Here is a 6,693-nt window from a genome sequence, read left to right on the forward strand (position 1 = left end):
GTATCTCCTCACCCCAGGAAGGTTCAGACAGTCAGAGATCTGAGGAGATTAGGTGAAACCAGCAGGTCTGTGACAGGGTCATAGATTGACTATATGAAATATAGGATAAATTTCTACTTTATAGTGCCAAAAAAGGCAGAACTTCAAAAACAGCTTCAAAATATACAAAGCAAATATTGGCAGACTATGAAGAAAATTTATGTATCTATCATCATAGGCTGAGAATTTAGCAATCTTCTATCAGGAAGATAGGTCAGGTAGAGAAAAATTTCAGGAAAGATATATAAGATTTGAACAACACACACACACACACACACACACACACACACACACACACACACACTTGATCTTGCTGGATATATACCTCCATAGAAAACCTCCATAGAAGGATCATAAGTCCTTCACCTTGTTCCTACTATATAGCCACACATTGACCTCCACTGACAGTCAGATTCTAGATTCCTACTTTTATATCAGAGGTCTTTCTGTTGTGTCTAAAATCAATTGTCCAACTATATCCTTTCCTCCATCCCCTTCCCTTCCCTTTCTCAATAATGTAAAAGAATCTTTTAAAAGACAAATTTAAACTTTTTTTAGAGAGAGACTAGAAAAAGTACATACATTTTATGTCATATTATGTTTTTATATCTACTGCTCATATTTCTTTCAGATCTTTTCTGAAACAATACTTATCATGCTGGAACTAAATTTACCACCTCAAAGAGTGAATATACATGATTGAGCAAACTCTTCTGAGATCGCTTTCTAGTATATTGCACACTAGCAAAAAGTTATCTAAAAAGAATACCTCACATGCTTTCAAAAAGAACTACAGAAAAATAAACAGATATAGACAAGTTAGTTCTAATTCACTGCATTTTCATTTTAATACAATTATAATTAGAAAAGGTAAGTAAATATGCCATAGTTTTCTCATCTTCAGATGACTATTCTGTTTTCTCTCTCTTAAGATGGAAAATTTTCTATTATTGTAACTATTCAAATGAGGTAATAGACAAAGCAAAAGACATTTCTATTTGGCTTAAAGCCATAGATGAGTTAATTAATCCAACCTTTATTAAATACTTACTGTGTGTCAGGCATTGTGATAAGTATTGGGAATACAAATTTAAATGAGACACAGTATGGATCAGTTATGTATTGAGTTTGGAGATTCGATTCATAAAGTTTAAAAAGACACAAATATTAATTCTCTCATATGTAAGAAGTCCAGAGCAAGGCAGTGCAGTGCTGATACTGCTGCTATACAAAATTATCATGTTCCTTGATTCACCTTCTCTTCCCTGCCTCATGTGATCTTCATTCTCAAGGTTACCTCCTGGATCGAGATGGCTGCTGGAGCTTCAGCTATTATGTACTTGGCCCAAGGGGCAGGAAGACAGAAGGAGAAAGAAAATATAAAAGTAATCTGTCCTTTAAACATAGTTTTCCAACAGTTGCACACTTTTCTCGGAACTTAGTCATGTGGTATAGTAAAGCTTTAGAAGATTCTGTACATTGTAGGCTTTCAGTGGGGCTCATTATCCCAATGAATAGCACCAGGATTTTATTAATTAGTAGAAAAGGAAAACTGTGTGTTTTGGTAGGCAATCATCTGTCTCCATCTCACAGTTTGTCCCTGCCTTCAAGGTATACAGGATCTAGCAAAACAGAGTAATAGAGACATTAAAAACAAAAGAACAATGGCAACTTAAGAGCTATGAAAAAGGCCTTTTCTTTGATACTGTGGGTCATAAAAGGCATAGTAGTCAAGTCCATCTGGAAGGTCATGAACACAGTAATTGGCATATATGTGTTTGTTAATCATATTGGTTTTAAAGTGTTTCCAATATATTTCAAACATTTTCCAAAGGAGATAGAGAAAGTGGACTAAGAGTTAGGTGTCAAGAATTTTACTTGCGTTTTTTCATTTAATCCTCATGTAACCCTGGGAAATAATTATTATTTTTATTTCCCTGATAGAGATGTGGCTTTTTGAAAAATTTACCCAGGACTATTAGCAATGAATGGAAGTAGTATTGAAATCTAGGTCTTTCTCCCACATTTAATTTTTCAATATACCATAAACTATCAAAACCGTTCTAACCCAAGATGAAAAATTGGAAAACAAAACCCTTGGTCTTTTATTGAACTGTATGATTTAAAATTATTTTAAGGGATGCTCCTAATTGCATATTCTTCATCTTGCTAATATTCCAAGATTTTAGATTTCAAATATCTGTCTGCATGCAATCCCTTTCTGAACTCTCCATATTTTTCTGGCTTTCCAATAACTTTTAAACAAACTAGCCGTGTTTTGCTTGCTTTAGGAGTCCCACCTCCCCAGTGTAGAAGCCAGGAAAAGAACATTCTCACTTTCCTTTGCAGTGCAACATGGGATCATGATTCAAGATTCCAACAATTGTACTTGCCCAAGTGAAGCTTCATTTGGCAGTAGTCCACTTGGGTGTAAGTACACCCCGTGCAGAGTTCATTTAATTAACATTGGATTTCTAGCAATGCTAGTGGTTACAGTTCTAACTTCTGCTCCCACAACTGATTATCAGTGCTGGTGGAGTTTTGGTTGCAGTCAGGTGGAGTTCTTGGCAGCTGGTACAAGCTGCCCCAGGCCAGTTCAAGGAATGTTTTGGGGCCATTGGTCCTGGAACTTGAGCATTGAGCCACCTTTCTAGCAATTCTGTGAGCTTCCCAGTGTACTTTTGATCAACTCTTTGGCCTTGTGGAACTAAAAATTGCTTCTGTTGCTTTCAACTAATAATTATGAATAATACAGTCCTTACACTAAATATAATCAGAGGAGAGCAAAATTGCTATGACGGAAAGGTAATGTTTCGGGAGAAAGAATGCTCAATTGGGAGTAGCATCAGGTCTCTCACTAGTTGTATGACTAGAAAAAAATACATTTAATTTCTCAGAAGTTTTTTTTTCACTAATATGTGAATAAATGTAGTGTTAAGATTCCATCTATGTAAAATGTTTTTCCCCCTCTCCTCATGAAAAGATGCAGTGAGATTGAGAAAGAACATAAAACCATTGAAGATCCAGAGCTCCATAACAGCGATGGTTAATTTTAGCTTCTCCACTCTCTGGCAATGTGACTTGGTGACAGCCACCTAAACTGTCTCAGTTTCCTCATCTGATATTGCATTAATTATCGTACCTGAACGATGATACTGTTCTGAGGAATAAATGAGTTAATATGTTGAAAGGGTTTTGACAATGGTGGACTGTTCTGAGAAATAAATGAGTTAATATGTTGAAAGGGTTTTGACAATGGTGGACACTTTATTTGAAAGCCTTATTATATGATTATGTGTTAGGTATGATTATTGCTGTCGTTACTGTGTTTTTGGCAATATTTGTAGCACTTTATTAAAATACAGATTCCAGAGCCTCGATCTAAACCAACTAATTCAGAATCCTCAAGGGTGATGCTTAACCGTGTGTATTAGAATAATTACATTACAGTGAATGATTTTTGAGCACAACTAAGATTGAGAACCACTAAACCATAAATATTTGGAGTCGTTATTAATGCTACCAAATGGTAAATGCTTTGTATTTTCATGCCTCAGTAAAATCACACGAAAAAATTTTACGTTGAATAGGCAAAAAATTATGGTAAAGATATAGAAACAGCATGATATAATGGAAAGTGCCCTCGAGAAAGATCAAGAGACATGTCTTAGATTCTGGTTTTCAGAACAATTCATTCATTGACTTTGGTCCACTCACACAATCTCTTTGACCTTCAGTTTCCTAAGCCAAAACCAAGGTGGGTTGATTAGATGAACCAGCATGGTGTTACACTGAAAGCTATTGACTGGACAATTTTGGAGGAAATATACATGTATGTGTGTGTATATGTATGCACACTTATGCGTAAATATTGTATATAGGGTAGATAGGATTCAGGAATCAGAAAGACATTACTAAGCCATTTATTAGTATTTGACCTTACGTAAGCATCTTAATCAACCCAGTCTTTCCTTTATAAAATAGCACTATGTGAGATTTATATACAATATATAAATATTTATACAATATATAAATATACATATAAATATATATGATATAGTTATAATAAAAATAATTAGGAACTAAATAAAAATTACTGTCCTTTGAATTCTACCTTTGCATAATTGTCTATATTAAACTGGACCCTATGCTATATTTAATCACGTTAGGTGGATATTTGGATTCAAATCCAAAAATCCTGCATGACAATAATAAAACCTCAGAAATCTTATGATAGGAATTATTAGAGTGCATTTTAAAATATACTTAAAATCTCTTTTTTTCCACATAAAAGCTCTTAGTTTATTAATCCACTCATGAAAAATCTGCACAATCACCAGAGACAAAGTCACTGCAGAATCTTTACTCCGTTTTTTTGCTGGCACCAACATTGGCTTGGGCAGTCCCCCTGACTTTCTTCATTCTGTTCTTGTATTCCTTTTGCTGCCTTCTTGAGGTCGTTTTCTTCTCATACAGACCATGTCATCTCATACAGACCTATGTTTGGGTTCATTTTTTCTTTTCATAATTCAAGGAATAGTAAATCATAGCAAAGCCCATTGTTTTGCCACCGCCAAAATAGGTTTTGAATCCATATACAAAGATGACATTCAGTGTGGTCTTGTACATTTTGCTATTTCTTCCTGAATTTCTGTCTTAGGTACTGTTGCCTTTCTAAGGTGAAGAGCATCAAGGACCATTTGTTTCTGCTGAAGTAGTCAACTGGCATGAACATCCTGGTCCAGGCGGTTACTCTGTTGTTCATGATCGCAGCCGAGCTTCAAGCAGCCAGAGAGGAAAGAACTACTATTCGCAGACCAATCATATATTTAAAGTCTTGACATAATGAAAGCTTTAACCAAAAATACATTGTACTTGATGATTTGCACATTTGCCCTTTCTGTTCTACACTGAATGTTACTTCATTCAGAGCTTTCATACTGTACCCGGGATCTTAGTTTATTTTATGCCATTTTGGAAGTGATTATTTTTTATAGAATTGGATGATGTGATGGCTAACCACAAGAAAACACTAAAAGGTCAAAGGCAGTAAAGTATGTTTTTTTCCAAACAGAAGTAAAAATGACTTTACGCTTCTGCAATGTTTCACTTTCATGCTTTTTATATTGGCTCGGTCAGGAAATACATCTCATTCACATTGATCATTATAGCACATGCCATCAGGATAGACGTAGCTGACTGTTCAAAAATAAATCAGCTAGACACCAATGACCATCAAGAAGTAATACTCTTTGAGTTCCCTACAGTCTGTAACCCATACATTTATGTCAACTTGCAGGAAAATATATTGGCAATAAGTCAACATTAATCCAACAGTATTTGAGAAAAGAACAGAAGTATGGATATCATATAAGAATTTCAGGTGTTGATTTTTAAACTAGATCATTCTACTACCTAATAATTATAACTGTTTAAATACTGTCCTTCCTCTCAGTATGCAATTCTCATCTTTCCTCTTTATTTATGAATATCTTTTACCTATGGTATTTACTTTTAATGTTTTACAGAATATAATACTGAGCATTGTTATCAAAAGATATTTAATTGGGTTAGCCTGAGTCCTTACATTTTTTCAACTAGCTATTCTTGACTCTTGAGATTTTCTTATCATCTAAAAAATATTCTGAGCCCTGTTGTTCATTTGTTATTTAGGAATCAGATGATACTTGTTAAAATTATCTTTTCTCTCTCTCTCTCTTGACATCTATTCTTGAGATTACCTGCCTCTTGTAATTGTTAAGACACATTTCTAATACATCAAAAAAGTCTGCAATACTCAGGGATTATTTGTTTTTTTTTCACATGGTTTCAAATAACATGTGCAATCATTATTTGACAAAAGAACAAGTATTTGTCCATTATAGCCTCACAGAATGAATTAGAAAAAATGAGTCATCTCACGCCAGTCAGAGTGGCCAAAATGAACAAATCAGGAGACTATAGATGCTGGAGAGGATGTGGAGAAACGGGAACCCTCTTGCACTGTTGGTGGGAATGCAAACTGGTGCAGCCGCTCTGGAAAGCAGTGTGGAGGTTCCTCAGAAAATTAAAAATAGACCTACCCTATGACCCAGCAGTAGCACTGCTAGGAATTTACCCAAGGGATACAGGAGTACTGATGCATAGGGGCACTTGTACCCAATGTTTATAGCAGCACTCTCAACAATAGCTAAATTATGGAAAGAGCCTAAATGTCCATCAACTGATGAATGGATAAAGAAATTGTGTTTTATATACACAATGGAATATTATGTGGCAGTGAGAAAGAATGAAATATGGCCTTTTGTAGCCACGTGGATGGAACTGGAGAGTGTTTGTTAAGTGAAATAAGTCATACAGAGAAAGACAGATACCGTATGTTTTCACTCTTATGTGGATCCTGAGAAACTTAACAGGAACCCATGGGGGAGGGGAAGGAAAAAAAACCAAAGAGGTTAGAGTGGGAAAGAGCCAAAACATAAGAGACTCTTAAAAACTGAGAACAAACTGAGGGTTGATGGGGGGTGGGAGGGAGGGGAGAGTAGGTGAGGGGTATTGAGGGCATCTTTTGGGATGAGCACTGGGTGTTATATGGAAACCAATTGGATAATAAATTTCATATATTAAAAAAAAAGAAAAAATAAAAAAAGGAGT

The 6,693-nt window shown here is 35.2% G+C and overlaps 1 pseudogene; it reads right to left on the reverse strand.

Annotated features, from left to right (window-relative positions):
• Window positions 1–798: 798 nt before the first annotated feature.
• Window positions 799–5,295, reverse strand: LOC123385705 (annotated as a pseudogene).
• Between the last annotated feature and the right edge of the window lie 1,398 nt (window positions 5,296–6,693).

Source organism: Felis catus, chromosome B2 (genome assembly GCF_018350175.1).
Source record: "Felis catus isolate Fca126 chromosome B2, F.catus_Fca126_mat1.0, whole genome shotgun sequence".
In the NCBI taxonomy this organism is placed as follows: Eukaryota; Metazoa; Chordata; class Mammalia; order Carnivora; family Felidae; genus Felis; species Felis catus.